This window comes from Mytilus trossulus, chromosome 1 (genome assembly GCF_036588685.1).
Source record: "Mytilus trossulus isolate FHL-02 chromosome 1, PNRI_Mtr1.1.1.hap1, whole genome shotgun sequence".
Taxonomy (NCBI): Eukaryota; Metazoa; Mollusca; class Bivalvia; order Mytilida; family Mytilidae; genus Mytilus; species Mytilus trossulus.
In genome coordinates, this window is record NC_086373.1 from 34,820,631 (window position 1) to 34,840,427 (window position 19,797).

Below are 19,797 nucleotides of genomic sequence, written 5' to 3' on the forward strand. Positions count from 1 at the left end.
ACAACACGTTTGATAGTGTTTCTTGAAACAAGCGAGAAAGAAACAAATGAGATCGTGGACTCCATATTAAACACATGAGACGGAAACATGCACTGATTGGTTGATTGATTGGTTGGTTGGTTGGCTAAACATGTTGATTGGTTGACTAAACACGTTGGTTGGTTGGTTGGTTGGTTGGTTAAACAACACGTTTGATAGTGTTTCTTGAAACAAGCGAGAAAGAAACAAATGAGATCGTGGACTCCATATTAAACACATGAGACGGAAACATGCACTGATTGATTGATTGATTTATTGGTTGGTTGGTTGGTTGGTTGGTTGGTTGGTTGAACACGTTGATTGGTTGATCAAACACATTCATTTGTAAGTGGGGGTAAAAAAAAAAGGGGGGGGGGGGGGGTCCTAGGGGATTTTTTTTTATATAAACGGAACAGAATGGTTAAAATTGTCGTTTTACAATTTAAATCAATTGCTTCTAAAAAGCAATTGTAAACGGTCTTGCCCCCCCCCCCCTTTGAAACATGATTGATTGTTATGTGTGTGTGTGTGTTTGTTTGTCTGTCTGTTTGTTTGTTTGTCTGTTTGTTTCTGTAAGGGGGTCTATATTATTCCGGGGAAGTTTCATGTTTAGTTCGGAAAGTTTTTATTTTATTTCAGGTCCAGCGCGCGCGCCAGATTGAGGAGACATCACGTGACGCGGGTTGATAATAACGAAAACTCAGTCTTTTTATTTCTTTTCAGGTGGAGACGTTGAACAGACAACATCTATAGAGATGGAATGTGCACAATGTAATTTCTTTTGTCATTGTAGGAAATTGACATTTCGGTCACAGTTCACCAGCAGTGCATGATTTGGATTTTATTGATCCGGTGTAACTTTAAAACACGCGTTGCATGCTTATTTTCTTGTAATGTACATTTTTTCAGCACCAGTTTGTAACACAGAGAAGTATTTTAATCTAGGAGCGAACATTTTATTTTAGGATTTCACTGAGATTTACGGCCCTGCACTGCTAATTTTGCATAGGTACTTTTTCTGTACAAAAAATCTGTAGTACTGGAAAATTACTTTTAAAATATAGTACTTTTTTAGTACTTCAAATTTATTGTAATATTTAAGTACTTGTTTTTTACAGTACTTGATTTGTACTTCAAATTTTAAGTACTCAATTTGTACTTTAATTGTGTAGTACTAAATGTGTACCTCAAATATTAGGTACAAATCAAGTACTGTAAAAAACAGGTACCTAAATATTACAATAAATTTAAAGTACTAAAAAAGTACCATATTTTAAAAGTAATTTTCCAGTACCACAGATTTTTTGTACAGAAAAAGTACCTATGCAAAAGTAGCAGTGTAAGGAGCGATTTTTACGGCATTGCCATTTCTTTTCTCTAGGAAAAGTCTTGAGAGATATCTGCACCACGTTGTTTTATGAACCTTTAGTACATGTATGCCCTGCTGACTGCACATTTTGGGGTCGATTAGACTTGTAGTTTCAGAGTATAACTGATAAGAAGGATGTGGATTTTTTTTTCAGAAGAGATGTAAGAACAATATTGAAATTCAATTCTTCTTGAATAATTGATCATAGGTCTTTCCTTCCATATTGTTTTAATGAAACTGTCATAAATAAACGGTCATACATATTGATTGATTGGTTGGTTGGTTGGTTGGTTGGTTTGTTTATTACTTAAACACTTGGGATAGGGTCTCTTGAAGCAACCGGAAAAAACTGAGATCTTGGACCCCGTATTGAACACACGAGACGGAAACATGCACTGATTTATTGATTGATTGATTGATTGATTGGTTGGTTGGTTGGTTGGTTGGTTAAACATGTTGATTGGTTGATTAAACACGTTGGTTGGTTGGTTAAACACGTTAGATAGTGTTTCTCGAAACAAGCGAGAAAGAAACTAATGAGATCGTGGACTCCATATTAAACACATGAGACGGAAACATGCACCGATTGGTTGATTGATTGGTTGGTTGGTTGGCTTAACATGTTGATTGGTTGATTGAACACGTTGGTTGGTTAGTTGGTTGGTTGGTTAAACACGTTTGATAGTGTTTCTTGAAACAAGCGAGAAAGAAACAAATGAGATCGTGGACTCCATATTAAACACATGAGACGGAAACATGCACTGATTGGTTGATTGATTGATTGATTGTTTGGTTGGTTGGTTGGCTAAACATGTTGATTGGTTGATTAAACACGTTGGTTGGTTGGTTAAACACGTTGGAAAGTGTTTCTTGAAACAAGCGAGAAAGAAACAAATGAGATCGTGGACTCCGTATTAAACACATGAGACGGAAACATGCACTGATTGGTTGATTGATTGGTTGGTTGGTTGGCTAAACATGTTGATTGGTTGATTAAACACGTTGGTTGGTTGGTTGGTTGGTTGGTTGGTTAAACAACACGTTTGATAGTGTTTCTTGAAACAAGCGAGAAAGAAACAAATGAGATCGTGGACTCCATATTAAACACATGAGACGGAAACATGCACTGATTGGTTGATTGATTGGTTGGTTGGTTGGCTAAACATGTTGATTGGTTGACTAAACACGTTGGTTGGTTGGTTGGTTGGTTGGTTAAACAACACGTTTGATAGTGTTTCTTGAAACAAGCGAGAAAGAAACAAATGAGATCGTGGACTCCATATTAAACACATGAGACGGAAACATGCACTGATTGATTGATTGATTTATTGGTTGGTTGGTTGGTTGGTTGGTTGGTTGGTTGAACACGTTGATTGGTTGATCAAACACATTCATTTGTAAGTGGGGGTAAAAAAAAAAGGGGGGGGGGGGGTCCTAGGGATTTTTTTTTTATATAAACGGAACAGAATGGTTAAAATTGTCGTTTTACAATTTAAATCAATTGCTTCTAAAAAGCAATTGTAAACGGTCTTGCCCCCCCCCCCCCCTTTGAAACATGATTGATTGTTATGTGTGTGTGTGTGTTTGTTTGTCTGTCTGTTTGTTTGTTTGTCTGTTTGTTTCTGTAAGGGGTCTATATTATTCCGGGGAAGTTTCATGTTTAGTTCGGAAAGTTTTTATTTTATTTCAGGTCCAGCGCGCGCGCCAGATTGAGGAGACATCACGTGACGCGGGTTGATAATAACGAAAACTCAGTCTTTTTATTTCTTTCAGGTGGAGACGTTGAACAGACAACATCTATAGAGATGGAATGTGCACAATGTAATTTCTTTTGTCATTGTAGGAAATTGACATTTCGGTCACAGTTCACCAGCAGTGCATGATTTGGATTTTATTGATCCGGTGTAACTTTAAAACACGCGTTGCATGCTTATTTTCTTGTAATGTACATTTTTTCAGCACCAGTTTGTAACACAGAGAAGTATTTTAATCTAGGAGCGAACATTTTATTTTAGGATTTCACTGAGATTTACGGCCCTGCACTGCTAATTTTGCATAGGTACTTTTTCTGTACAAAAAATCTGTAGTACTGGAAAATTACTTTTAAAATATAGTACTTTTTTAGTACTTCAAATTTATTGTAATATTTAAGTACTTGTTTTTTACAGTACTTGATTTGTACTTCAAATTTTAAGTACTCAATTTGTACTTTAATTGTGTAGTACTAAATGTGTACCTCAAATATTAGGTACAAATCAAGTACTGTAAAAAACAGGTACCTAAATATTACAATAAATTTAAAGTACTAAAAAAGTACCATATTTTAAAAGTAATTTTCCAGTACCACAGATTTTTTGTACAGAAAAAGTACCTATGCAAAAGTAGCAGTGTAAGGAGCGATTTTTACGGCATTGCCATTTCTTTTCTCTAGGAAAAGTCTTGAGAGATATCTGCACCACGTTGTTTTATGAACCTTTAGTACATGTATGCCCTGCTGACTGCACATTTTGGGGTCGATTAGACTTGTAGTTTCAGAGTATAACTGATAAGAAGGATGTGGATTTTTTTTTCAGAAGAGATGTAAGAACAATATTGAAATTCAATTCTTCTTGAATAATTGATCATAGGTCTTTCCTTCCATATTGTTTTAATGAAACTGTCATAAATAAACGGTCATACATATTGATTGATTGGTTGGTTGGTTGGTTGGTTGGTTTGTTTATTACTTAAACACTTGGGATAGGGTCTCTTGAAGCAACCGGAAAAAACTGAGATCTTGGACCCCGTATTGAACACACGAGACGGAAACATGCACTGATTTATTGATTGATTGATTGATTGATTGGTTGGTTGGTTGGTTGGTTGGTTAAACATGTTGATTGGTTGATTAAACACGTTGGTTGGTTGGTTAAACACGTTAGATAGTGTTTCTCGAAACAAGCGAGAAAGAAACTAATGAGATCGTGGACTCCATATTAAACACATGAGACGGAAACATGCACCGATTGGTTGATTGATTGGTTGGTTGGTTGGTTGGCTTAACATGTTGATTGGTTGATTGAACACGTTGGTTGGTTAGTTGGTTGGTTGGTTAAACACGTTTGATAGTGTTTCTTGAAACAAGCGAGAAAGAAACAAATGAGATCGTGGACTCCATATTAAACACATGAGACGGAAACATGCACTGATTGGTTGATTGATTGATTGATTGTTTGGTTGGTTGGTTGGCTAAACATGTTGATTGGTTGATTAAACACGTTGGTTGGTTGGTTAAACACGTTGGAAAGTGTTTCTTGAAACAAGCGAGAAAGAAACAAATGAGATCGTGGACTCCGTATTAAACACATGAGACGGAAACATGCACTGATTGGTTGATTGATTGGTTGGTTGGTTGGCTAAACATGTTGATTGGTTGATTAAACACGTTGGTTGGTTGGTTGGTTGGTTGGTTGGTTAAACAACACGTTTGATAGTGTTTCTTGAAACAAGCGAGAAAGAAACAAATGAGATCGTGGACTCCATATTAAACACATGAGACGGAAACATGCACTGATTGGTTGATTGATTGGTTGGTTGGTTGGCTAAACATGTTGATTGGTTGACTAAACACGTTGGTTGGTTGGTTGGTTGGTTGGTTAAACAACACGTTTGATAGTGTTTCTTGAAACAAGCGAGAAAGAAACAAATGAGATCGTGGACTCCATATTAAACACATGAGACGGAAACATGCACTGATTGATTGATTGATTTATTGGTTGGTTGGTTGGTTGGTTGGTTGGTTGGTTGAACACGTTGATTGGTTGATCAAACACATTCATTTGTAAGTGGGGGTAAAAAAAAAAGGGGGGGGGGGGTCCTAGGGATTTTTTTTTTATATAAACGGAACAGAATGGTTAAAATTGTCGTTTTACAATTTAAATCAATTGCTTCTAAAAAGCAATTGTAAACGGTCTTGCCCCCCCCCCCCTTTGAAACATGATTGATTGTTATGTGTGTGTGTGTGTTTGTTTGTCTGTCTGTTTGTTTGTTTGTCTGTTTGTTTCTGTAAGGGGTCTATATTATTCCGGGGAAGTTTCATGTTTAGTTCGGAAAGTTTTTATTTTATTTCAGGTCCAGCGCGCGCGCCAGATTGAGGAGACATCACGTGACGCGGGTTGATAATAACGAAAACTCAGTCTTTTTATTTCTTTTCAGGTGGAGACGTTGAACAGACAACATCTATAGAGATGGAATGTGCACAATGTAATTTCTTTTGTCATTGTAGGAAATTGACATTTCGGTCACAGTTCACCAGCAGTGCATGATTTGGATTTTATTGATCCGGTGTAACTTTAAAACACGCGTTGCATGCTTATTTTCTTGTAATGTACATTTTTTCAGCACCAGTTTGTAACACAGAGAAGTATTTTAATCTAGGAGCGAACATTTTATTTTAGGATTTCACTGAGATTTACGGCCCTGCACTGCTAATTTTGCATAGGTACTTTTTCTGTACAAAAAATCTGTAGTACTGGGAAAATTACTTTTAAAATATAGTACTTTTTTAGTACTTCAAATTTATTGTAATATTTAAGTACTTGTTTTTTACAGTACTTGATTTGTACTTCAAATTTTAAGTACTCAATTTGTACTTTAATTGTGTAGTACTAAATGTGTACCTCAAATATTAGGTACAAATCAAGTACTGTAAAAAACAGGTACCTAAATATTACAATAAATTTAAAGTACTAAAAAAGTACCATATTTTAAAAGTAATTTTCCAGTACCACAGATTTTTTGTACAGAAAAAGTACCTATGCAAAAGTAGCAGTGTAAGGAGCGATTTTTACGGCATTGCCATTTCTTTTCTCTAGGAAAAGTCTTGAGAGATATCTGCACCACGTTGTTTTATGAACCTTTAGTACATGTATGCCCTGCTGACTGCACATTTTGGGGTCGATTAGACTTGTAGTTTCAGAGTATAACTGATAAGAAGGATGTGGATTTTTTTTTCAGAAGAGATGTAAGAACAATATTGAAATTCAATTCTTCTTGAATAATTGATCATAGGTCTTTCCTTCCATATTGTTTTAATGAAACTGTCATAAATAAACGGTCATACATATTGATTGATTGGTTGGTTGGTTGGTTGGTTGGTTTGTTTATTACTTAAACACTTGGGATAGGGTCTCTTGAAGCAACCGGAAAAAACTGAGATCTTGGACCCCGTATTGAACACACGAGACGGAAACATGCACTGATTTATTGATTGATTGATTGATTGATTGGTTGGTTGGTTGGTTGGTTGGTTAAACATGTTGATTGGTTGATTAAACACGTTGGTTGGTTGGTTAAACACGTTAGATAGTGTTTCTCGAAACAAGCGAGAAAGAAACTAATGAGATCGTGGACTCCATATTAAACACATGAGACGGAAACATGCACCGATTGGTTGATTGATTGGTTGGTTGGTTGGCTTAACATGTTGATTGGTTGATTGAACACGTTGGTTGGTTAGTTGGTTGGTTGGTTAAACACGTTTGATAGTGTTTCTTGAAACAAGCGAGAAAGAAACAAATGAGATCGTGGACTCCATATTAAACACATGAGACGGAAACATGCACTGATTGGTTGATTGATTGATTGATTGTTTGGTTGGTTGGTTGGCTAAACATGTTGATTGGTTGATTAAACACGTTGGTTGGTTGGTTAAACACGTTGGAAAGTGTTTCTTGAAACAAGCGAGAAAGAAACAAATGAGATCGTGGACTCCGTATTAAACACATGAGACGGAAACATGCACTGATTGGTTGATTGATTGGTTGGTTGGTTGGCTAAACATGTTGATTGGTTGATTAAACACGTTGGTTGGTTGGTTGGTTGGTTGGTTGGTTAAACAACACGTTTGATAGTGTTTCTTGAAACAAGCGAGAAAGAAACAAATGAGATCGTGGACTCCATATTAAACACATGAGACGGAAACATGCACTGATTGGTTGATTGATTGGTTGGTTGGTTGGCTAAACATGTTGATTGGTTGACTAAACACGTTGGTTGGTTGGTTGGTTGGTTGGTTAAACAACACGTTTGATAGTGTTTCTTGAAACAAGCGAGAAAGAAACAAATGAGATCGTGGACTCCATATTAAACACATGAGACGGAAACATGCACTGATTGATTGATTGATTTATTGGTTGGTTGGTTGGTTGGTTGGTTGGTTGGTTGAACACGTTGATTGGTTGATCAAACACATTCATTTGTAAGTGGGGGTAAAAAAAAAAGGGGGGGGGGGGGTCCTAGGGATTTTTTTTTTATATAAACGGAACAGAATGGTTAAAATTGTCGTTTTACAATTTAAATCAATTGCTTCTAAAAAGCAATTGTAAACGGTCTTGCCCCCCCCCCCCCTTTGAAACATGATTGATTGTTATGTGTGTGTGTGTGTTTGTTTGTCTGTCTGTTTGTTTGTTTGTCTGTTTGTTTCTGTAAGGGGTCTATATTATTCCGGGGAAGTTTCATGTTTAGTTCGGAAAGTTTTTATTTTATTTCAGGTCCAGCGCGCGCGCCAGATTGAGGAGACATCACGTGACGCGGGTTGATAATAACGAAAACTCAGTCTTTTTATTTCTTTTCAGGTGGAGACGTTGAACAGACAACATCTATAGAGATGGAATGTGCACAATGTAATTTCTTTTGTCATTGTAGGAAATTGACATTTCGGTCACAGTTCACCAGCAGTGCATGATTTGGATTTTATTGATCCGGTGTAACTTTAAAACACGCGTTGCATGCTTATTTTCTTGTAATGTACATTTTTTCAGCACCAGTTTGTAACACAGAGAAGTATTTTAATCTAGGAGCGAACATTTTATTTTAGGATTTCACTGAGATTTACGGCCCTGCACTGCTAATTTTGCATAGGTACTTTTTCTGTACAAAAAATCTGTAGTACTGGAAAATTACTTTTAAAATATAGTACTTTTTTAGTACTTCAAATTTATTGTAATATTTAAGTACTTGTTTTTTACAGTACTTGATTTGTACTTCAAATTTTAAGTACTCAATTTGTACTTTAATTGTGTAGTACTAAATGTGTACCTCAAATATTAGGTACAAATCAAGTACTGTAAAAAACAGGTACCTAAATATTACAATAAATTTAAAGTACTAAAAAAGTACCATATTTTAAAAGTAATTTTCCAGTACCACAGATTTTTTGTACAGAAAAAGTACCTATGCAAAAGTAGCAGTGTAAGGAGCGATTTTTACGGCATTGCCATTTCTTTTCTCTAGGAAAAGTCTTGAGAGATATCTGCACCACGTTGTTTTATGAACCTTTAGTACATGTATGCCCTGCTGACTGCACATTTTGGGGTCGATTAGACTTGTAGTTTCAGAGTATAACTGATAAGAAGGATGTGGATTTTTTTTTCAGAAGAGATGTAAGAACAATATTGAAATTCAATTCTTCTTGAATAATTGATCATAGGTCTTTCCTTCCATATTGTTTTAATGAAACTGTCATAAATAAACGGTCATACATATTGATTGATTGGTTGGTTGGTTGGTTGGTTGGTTTGTTTATTACTTAAACACTTGGGATAGGGTCTCTTGAAGCAACCGGAAAAAACTGAGATCTTGGACCCCGTATTGAACACACGAGACGGAAACATGCACTGATTTATTGATTGATTGATTGATTGATTGGTTGGTTGGTTGGTTGGTTGGTTAAACATGTTGATTGGTTGATTAAACACGTTGGTTGGTTGGTTAAACACGTTAGATAGTGTTTCTCGAAACAAGCGAGAAAGAAACTAATGAGATCGTGGACTCCATATTAAACACATGAGACGGAAACATGCACCGATTGGTTGATTGATTGGTTGGTTGGTTGGTTGGCTTAACATGTTGATTGGTTGATTGAACACGTTGGTTGGTTAGTTGGTTGGTTGGTTAAACACGTTTGATAGTGTTTCTTGAAACAAGCGAGAAAGAAACAAATGAGATCGTGGACTCCATATTAAACACATGAGACGGAAACATGCACTGATTGGTTGATTGATTGATTGATTGTTTGGTTGGTTGGTTGGCTAAACATGTTGATTGGTTGATTAAACACGTTGGTTGGTTGGTTAAACACGTTGGAAAGTGTTTCTTGAAACAAGCGAGAAAGAAACAAATGAGATCGTGGACTCCGTATTAAACACATGAGACGGAAACATGCACTGATTGGTTGATTGATTGGTTGGTTGGTTGGCTAAACATGTTGATTGGTTGATTAAACACGTTGGTTGGTTGGTTGGTTGGTTGGTTGGTTAAACAACACGTTTGATAGTGTTTCTTGAAACAAGCGAGAAAGAAACAAATGAGATCGTGGACTCCATATTAAACACATGAGACGGAAACATGCACTGATTGGTTGATTGATTGGTTGGTTGGTTGGCTAAACATGTTGATTGGTTGACTAAACACGTTGGTTGGTTGGTTGGTTGGTTGGTTAAACAACACGTTTGATAGTGTTTCTTGAAACAAGCGAGAAAGAAACAAATGAGATCGTGGACTCCATATTAAACACATGAGACGGAAACATGCACTGATTGATTGATTGATTTATTGGTTGGTTGGTTGGTTGGTTGGTTGGTTGGTTGAACACGTTGATTGGTTGATCAAACACATTCATTTGTAAGTGGGGGTAAAAAAAAAAGGGGGGGGGGGGTCCTAGGGATTTTTTTTTTATATAAACGGAACAGAATGGTTAAAATTGTCGTTTTACAATTTAAATCAATTGCTTCTAAAAAGCAATTGTAAACGGTCTTGCCCCCCCCCCCCCTTTGAAACATGATTGATTGTTATGTGTGTGTGTGTGTTTGTTTGTCTGTCTGTTTGTTTGTTTGTCTGTTTGTTTCTGTAAGGGGTCTATATTATTCCGGGGAAGTTTCATGTTTAGTTCGGAAAGTTTTTATTTTATTTCAGGTCCAGCGCGCGCGCCAGATTGAGGAGACATCACGTGACGCGGGTTGATAATAACGAAAACTCAGTCTTTTTATTTCTTTTCAGGTGGAGACGTTGAACAGACAACATCTATAGAGATGGAATGTGCACAATGTAATTTCTTTTGTCATTGTAGGAAATTGACATTTCGGTCACAGTTCACCAGCAGTGCATGATTTGGATTTTATTGATCCGGTGTAACTTTAAAACACGCGTTGCATGCTTATTTTCTTGTAATGTACATTTTTTCAGCACCAGTTTGTAACACAGAGAAGTATTTTAATCTAGGAGCGAACATTTTATTTTAGGATTTCACTGAGATTTACGGCCCTGCACTGCTAATTTTGCATAGGTACTTTTTCTGTACAAAAAATCTGTAGTACTGGAAAATTACTTTTAAAATATAGTACTTTTTTAGTACTTCAAATTTATTGTAATATTTAAGTACTTGTTTTTTACAGTACTTGATTTGTACTTCAAATTTTAAGTACTCAATTTGTACTTTAATTGTGTAGTACTAAATGTGTACCTCAAATATTAGGTACAAATCAAGTACTGTAAAAAACAGGTACCTAAATATTACAATAAATTTAAAGTACTAAAAAAGTACCATATTTTAAAAGTAATTTTCCAGTACCACAGATTTTTTGTACAGAAAAAGTACCTATGCAAAAGTAGCAGTGTAAGGAGCGATTTTTACGGCATTGCCATTTCTTTTCTCTAGGAAAAGTCTTGAGAGATATCTGCACCACGTTGTTTTATGAACCTTTAGTACATGTATGCCCTGCTGACTGCACATTTTGGGGTCGATTAGACTTGTAGTTTCAGAGTATAACTGATAAGAAGGATGTGGATTTTTTTTTCAGAAGAGATGTAAGAACAATATTGAAATTCAATTCTTCTTGAATAATTGATCATAGGTCTTTCCTTCCATATTGTTTTAATGAAACTGTCATAAATAAACGGTCATACATATTGATTGATTGGTTGGTTGGTTGGTTGGTTGGTTTGTTTATTACTTAAACACTTGGGATAGGGTCTCTTGAAGCAACCGGAAAAAACTGAGATCTTGGACCCCGTATTGAACACACGAGACGGAAACATGCACTGATTTATTGATTGATTGATTGATTGATTGGTTGGTTGGTTGGTTGGTTGGTTGGTTAAACATGTTGATTGGTTGATTAAACACGTTGGTTGGTTGGTTAAACACGTTAGATAGTGTTTCTCGAAACAAGCGAGAAAGAAACTAATGAGATCGTGGACTCCATATTAAACACATGAGACGGAAACATGCACCGATTGGTTGATTGATTGGTTGGTTGGTTGGTTGGCTTAACATGTTGATTGGTTGATTGAACACGTTGGTTGGTTAGTTGGTTGGTTGGTTAAACACGTTTGATAGTGTTTCTTGAAACAAGCGAGAAAGAAACAAATGAGATCGTGGACTCCATATTAAACACATGAGACGGAAACATGCACTGATTGGTTGATTGATTGATTGATTGTTTGGTTGGTTGGTTGGCTAAACATGTTGATTGGTTGATTAAACACGTTGGTTGGTTGGTTAAACACGTTGGAAAGTGTTTCTTGAAACAAGCGAGAAAGAAACAAATGAGATCGTGGACTCCGTATTAAACACATGAGACGGAAACATGCACTGATTGGTTGATTGATTGGTTGGTTGGTTGGCTAAACATGTTGATTGGTTGATTAAACACGTTGGTTGGTTGGTTGGTTGGTTGGTTGGTTAAACAACACGTTTGATAGTGTTTCTTGAAACAAGCGAGAAAGAAACAAATGAGATCGTGGACTCCATATTAAACACATGAGACGGAAACATGCACTGATTGGTTGATTGATTGGTTGGTTGGTTGGCTAAACATGTTGATTGGTTGACTAAACACGTTGGTTGGTTGGTTGGTTGGTTGGTTAAACAACACGTTTGATAGTGTTTCTTGAAACAAGCGAGAAAGAAACAAATGAGATCGTGGACTCCATATTAAACACATGAGACGGAAACATGCACTGATTGATTGATTGATTTATTGGTTGGTTGGTTGGTTGGTTGGTTGGTTGGTTGAACACGTTGATTGGTTGATCAAACACATTCATTTGTAAGTGGGGGTAAAAAAAAAAGGGGGGGGGGGGGTCCTAGGGATTTTTTTTTTATATAAACGGAACAGAATGGTTAAAATTGTCGTTTTACAATTTAAATCAATTGCTTCTAAAAAGCAATTGTAAACGGTCTTGCCCCCCCCCCCCCCTTTGAAACATGATTGATTGTTATGTGTGTGTGTGTGTTTGTTTGTCTGTCTGTTTGTTTGTTTGTCTGTTTGTTTCTGTAAGGGGTCTATATTATTCCGGGGAAGTTTCATGTTTAGTTCGGAAAGTTTTTATTTTATTTCAGGTCCAGCGCGCGCGCCAGATTGAGGAGACATCACGTGACGCGGGTTGATAATAACGAAAACTCAGTCTTTTTATTTCTTTTCAGGTGGAGACGTTGAACAGACAACATCTATAGAGATGGAATGTGCACAATGTAATTTCTTTTGTCATTGTAGGAAATTGACATTTCGGTCACAGTTCACCAGCAGTGCATGATTTGGATTTTATTGATCCGGTGTAACTTTAAAACACGCGTTGCATGCTTATTTTCTTGTAATGTACATTTTTTCAGCACCAGTTTGTAACACAGAGAAGTATTTTAATCTAGGAGCGAACATTTTATTTTAGGATTTCACTGAGATTTACGGCCCTGCACTGCTAATTTTGCATAGGTACTTTTTCTGTACAAAAAATCTGTAGTACTGGAAAATTACTTTTAAAATATAGTACTTTTTTAGTACTTCAAATTTATTGTAATATTTAAGTACTTGTTTTTTACAGTACTTGATTTGTACTTCAAATTTTAAGTACTCAATTTGTACTTTAATTGTGTAGTACTAAATGTGTACCTCAAATATTAGGTACAAATCAAGTACTGTAAAAAACAGGTACCTAAATATTACAATAAATTTAAAGTACTAAAAAAGTACCATATTTTAAAAGTAATTTTCCAGTACCACAGATTTTTTGTACAGAAAAAGTACCTATGCAAAAGTAGCAGTGTAAGGAGCGATTTTTACGGCATTGCCATTTCTTTTCTCTAGGAAAAGTCTTGAGAGATATCTGCACCACGTTGTTTTATGAACCTTTAGTACATGTATGCCCTGCTGACTGCACATTTTGGGGTCGATTAGACTTGTAGTTTCAGAGTATAACTGATAAGAAGGATGTGGATTTTTTTTTCAGAAGAGATGTAAGAACAATATTGAAATTCAATTCTTCTTGAATAATTGATCATAGGTCTTTCCTTCCATATTGTTTTAATGAAACTGTCATAAATAAACGGTCATACATATTGATTGATTGGTTGGTTGGTTGGTTGGTTGGTTTGTTTATTACTTAAACACTTGGGATAGGGTCTCTTGAAGCAACCGGAAAAAACTGAGATCTTGGACCCCGTATTGAACACACGAGACGGAAACATGCACTGATTTATTGATTGATTGATTGATTGATTGGTTGGTTGGTTGGTTGGTTGGTTAAACATGTTGATTGGTTGATTAAACACGTTGGTTGGTTGGTTAAACACGTTAGATAGTGTTTCTCGAAACAAGCGAGAAAGAAACTAATGAGATCGTGGACTCCATATTAAACACATGAGACGGAAACATGCACCGATTGGTTGATTGATTGGTTGGTTGGTTGGTTGGCTTAACATGTTGATTGGTTGATTGAACACGTTGGTTGGTTAGTTGGTTGGTTGGTTAAACACGTTTGATAGTGTTTCTTGAAACAAGCGAGAAAGAAACAAATGAGATCGTGGACTCCATATTAAACACATGAGACGGAAACATGCACTGATTGGTTGATTGATTGATTGATTGTTTGGTTGGTTGGTTGGCTAAACATGTTGATTGGTTGATTAAACACGTTGGTTGGTTGGTTAAACACGTTGGAAAGTGTTTCTTGAAACAAGCGAGAAAGAAACAAATGAGATCGTGGACTCCGTATTAAACACATGAGACGGAAACATGCACTGATTGGTTGATTGATTGGTTGGTTGGTTGGCTAAACATGTTGATTGGTTGATTAAACACGTTGGTTGGTTGGTTGGTTGGTTGGTTGGTTAAACAACACGTTTGATAGTGTTTCTTGAAACAAGCGAGAAAGAAACAAATGAGATCGTGGACTCCATATTAAACACATGAGACGGAAACATGCACTGATTGGTTGATTGATTGGTTGGTTGGTTGGCTAAACATGTTGATTGGTTGACTAAACACGTTGGTTGGTTGGTTGGTTGGTTGGTTAAACAACACGTTTGATAGTGTTTCTTGAAACAAGCGAGAAAGAAACAAATGAGATCGTGGACTCCATATTAAACACATGAGACGGAAACATGCACTGATTGATTGATTGATTTATTGGTTGGTTGGTTGGTTGGTTGGTTGGTTGGTTGAACACGTTGATTGGTTGATCAAACACATTCATTTGTAAGTGGGGGTAAAAAAAAAAGGGGGGGGGGGGTCCTAGGGATTTTTTTTTTATATAAACGGAACAGAATGGTTAAAATTGTCGTTTTACAATTTAAATCAATTGCTTCTAAAAAGCAATTGTAAACGGTCTTGCCCCCCCCCCCCCCTTTGAAACATGATTGATTGTTATGTGTGTGTGTGTGTTTGTTTGTCTGTCTGTTTGTTTGTTTGTCTGTTTGTTTCTGTAAGGGGTCTATATTATTCCGGGGAAGTTTCATGTTTAGTTCGGAAAGTTTTTATTTTATTTCAGGTCCAGCGCGCGCGCCAGATTGAGGAGACATCACGTGACGCGGGTTGATAATAACGAAAACTCAGTCTTTTTATTTCTTTTCAGGTGGAGACGTTGAACAGACAACATCTATAGAGATGGAATGTGCACAATGTAATTTCTTTTGTCATTGTAGGAAATTGACATTTCGGTCACAGTTCACCAGCAGTGCATGATTTGGATTTTATTGATCCGGTGTAACTTTAAAACACGCGTTGCATGCTTATTTTCTTGTAATGTACATTTTTTCAGCACCAGTTTGTAACACAGAGAAGTATTTTAATCTAGGAGCGAACATTTTATTTTAGGATTTCACTGAGATTTACGGCCCTGCACTGCTAATTTTGCATAGGTACTTTTTCTGTACAAAAAATCTGTAGTACTGGAAAATTACTTTTAAAATATAGTACTTTTTTAGTACTTCAAATTTATTGTAATATTTAAGTACTTGTTTTTTACAGTACTTGATTTGTACTTCAAATTTTAAGTACTCAATTTGTACTTTAATTGTGTAGTACTAAATGTGTACCTCAAATATTAGGTACAAATCAAGTACTGTAAAAAACAGGTACCTAAATATTACAATAAATTTAAAGTACTAAAAAAGTACCATATTTTAAAAAAGTAATTTTCCAGTACCACAGATTTTTTGTACAGAAAAAGTACCTATGCAAAAGTAGCAGTGTAAGGAGCGATTTTTACGGCATTGCCATTTCTTTTCTCTAGGAAAAGTCTTGAGAGATATCTGCACCACGTTGTTTTATGAACCTTTAGTACATGTATGCCCTGCTGACTGCACATTTTGGGGTCGATTAGACTTGTAGTTTCAGAGTATAACTGATAAGAAGGATGTGGATTTTTTTTTCAGAAGAGATGTAAGAACAATATTGAAATTCAATTCTTCTTGAATAATTGATCATAGGTCTTTCCTTCCATATTGTTTTAATGAAACTGTCATAAATAAACGGTCATACATATTGATTGATTGGTTGGTTGGTTGGTTGGTTGGTTTGTTTATTACTTAAACACTTGGGATAGGGTCTCTTGAAGCAACCGGAAAAAACTGAGATCTTGGACCCCGTATTGAACACACGAGACGGAAACATGCACTGATTTATTGATTGATTGATTGATTGATTGGTTGGTTGGTTGGTTGGTTGGTTAAACATGTTGATTGGTTGATTAAACACGTTGGTTGGTTGGTTAAACACGTTAGATAGTGTTTCTCGAAACAAGCGAGAAAGAAACTAATGAGATCGTGGACTCCATATTAAACACATGAGACGGAAACATGCACCGATTGGTTGATTGATTGGTTGGTTGGTTGGTTGGCTTAACATGTTGATTGGTTGATTGAACACGTTGGTTGGTTAGTTGGTTGGTTGGTTAAACACGTTTGATAGTGTTTCTTGAAACAAGCGAGAAAGAAACAAATGAGATCGTGGACTCCATATTAAACACATGAGACGGAAACATGCACTGATTGGTTGATTGATTGATTGATTGTTTGGTTGGTTGGTTGGCTAAACATGTTGATTGGTTGATTAAACACGTTGGTTGGTTGGTTAAACACGTTGGAAAGTGTTTCTTGAAACAAGCGAGAAAGAAACAAATGAGATCGTGGACTCCGTATTAAACACATGAGACGGAAACATGCACTGATTGGTTGATTGATTGGTTGGTTGGTTGGCTAAACATGTTGATTGGTTGATTAAACACGTTGGTTGGTTGGTTGGTTGGTTGGTTGGTTAAACAACACGTTTGATAGTGTTTCTTGAAACAAGCGAGAAAGAAACAAATGAGATCGTGGACTCCATATTAAACACATGAGACGGAAACATGCACTGATTGGTTGATTGATTGGTTGGTTGGTTGGCTAAACATGTTGATTGGTTGACTAAACACGTTGGTTGGTTGGTTGGTTGGTTGGTTGGTTAAACAACACGTTTGATAGTGTTTCTTGAAACAAGCGAGAAAGAAACAAATGAGATCGTGGACTCCATATTAAACACATGAGACGGAAACATGCACTGATTGATTGATTGATTTATTGGTTGGTTGGTTGGTTGGTTGGTTGGTTGGTTGAACACGTTGATTGGTTGATCAAACACATTCATTTGTAAGTGGGGGTAAAAAAAAAAGGGGGGGGGGGGGGGGGTCCTAGGGATTTTTTTTTATATAAACGGAACAGAATGGTTAAAATTGTCGTTTTACAATTTAAATCAATTGCTTCTAAAAAGCAATTGTAAACGGTCTTGCCCCCCCCCCCCCTTTGAAACATGATTGATTGTTATGTGTGTGTGTGTGTTTGTTTGTCTGTCTGTTTGTTTGTTTGTCTGTTTGTTTCTGTAAGGGGTCTATATTATTCCGGGGAAGTTTCATGTTTAGTTCGGAAAGTTTTTATTTTATTTCAGGTCCAGCGCGCGCGCCAGATTGAGGAGACATCACGTGACGCGGGTTGATAATAACGAAAACTCAGTCTTTTTATTTCTTTTCAGGTGGAGACGTTGAACAGACAACATCTATAGAGATGGAATGTGCACAATGTAATTTCTTTTGTCATTGTAGGAAATTGACATTTCGGTCACAGTTCACCAGCAGTGCATGATTTGGATTTTATTGATCCGGTGTAACTTTAAAACACGCGTTGCATGCTTATTTTCTTGTAATGTACATTTTTTCAGCACCAGTTTGTAACACAGAGAAGTATTTTAATCTAGGAGCGAACATTTTATTTTAGGATTTCACTGAGATTTACGGCCCTGCACTGCTAATTTTGCATAGGTACTTTTTCTGTACAAAAAATCTGTAGTACTGGAAAATTACTTTTAAAATATAGTACTTTTTTAGTACTTCAAATTTATTGTAATATTTAAGTACTTGTTTTTTACAGTACTTGATTTGTACTTCAAATTTTAAGTACTCAATTAGTACTTTAATTGTGTAGTACTAAATGTGTACCTCAAATATTAGGTACAAATCAAGTACTGTAAAAAACAGGTACCTAAATATTACAATAAATTTAAAGTACTAAAAAAGTACCATATTTTAAAAGTAATTTTCCAGTACCACAGATTTTTTGTACAGAAAAAGTACCTATGCAAAAGTAGCAGTGTAAGGAGCGATTTTTACGGCATTGCCATTTCTTTTCTCTAGGAAAAGTCTTGAGAGATATCTGCACCACGTTGTTTTATGAACCTTTAGTACATGTATGCCCTGCTGACTGCACATTTTGGGTCGATTAGACTTGTAGTTTCAGAGTATAACTGATAAGAAGGATGTGGATTTTTTTTTCAGAAGAGATGTAAGAACAATATTGAAATTCAATTCTTCTTGAATAATTGATCATAGGTCTTTCCTTCCATATTGTTTTAATGAAACTGTCATAATAAACGGTCATACATATTGATTGATTGGTTGGTTGGTTGGTTGGTTGGTTTGTTTATTACTTAAACACTTGGGATAGGTCTCTTGAAGCAACCGGAAAAAACTGAGATCTTGGACCCCGTATTGAACACACGAGACGGAAACATGCACTGATTTATTGATTGATTGATTGATTGATTGGTTGGTTGGTTGGTTGTTGGTTAAACATGTTGATTGGTTGATTAAACACGTTGGTTGGTTGGTTAAACACGTTAGATAGTGTTTCTCGAAACAAGCGAGAAAGAAACTAATGAGATCGTGGACTCCATATTAAACACATGAGACGGAAACATGCACCGATTGGTTGATTGATTGGTTGGTTGGTTGGCTTAACATGTTGATTGGTTGATTGAACACGTTGGTTGGTTAGTTGGTTGGTTGGTTAAACACGTTTGATAGTGTTTCTTGAAACAAGCGAGAAAGAAACAAATGAGATCGTGGACTCCATATTAAACACATGAGACGGAAACATGCACTGATTGGTTGATTGATTGATTGATTGTTTGGTTGGTTGGTTGGCTAAACATGTTGATTGGTTGATTAAACACGTTGGTTGGTTGGTTAAACACGTTGAAAGTGTTTCTTGAAACAAGCGAGAAAGAAACAAATGAGATCGTGGACTCCGTATTAAACACATGAGACGGAAACATGCACTGATTGGTTGATTGATTGGTTGGTTGGTTGGCTAAACATGTTGATTGGTTGATTAAACACGTTGGTTGGTTGGTTGGTTGGTTGGTTGGTTAAACAACACGTTTGATAGTGTTTCTTGAAACAAGCGAGAAAGAAACAAATGAGATCGTGGACTCCATATTAAACACATGAGACGGAAACATGCACTGATTGGTTGATTGATTGGTTGGTTGGTTGGCTAAACATGTTGATTGGTTGACTAAACACGTTGGTTGGTTGGTTGGTTGGTTGGTTGGTTAAACAACACGTTTGATAGTGTTTCTTGAAACAAGCGAGAAAGAAACAAATGAGATCGTGGACTCCATATTAAACACATGAGACGGAAACATGCACTGATTGATTGATTGATTTATTGGTTGGTTGGTTGGTTGTTGGTTGGTTGAACACGTTGATTGGTTGATCAAACACATTCATTTGTAAGTGGGGGGTAAAAAAAAAGGGGGGGGGGGGGGGTCCTAGGGATTTTTTTT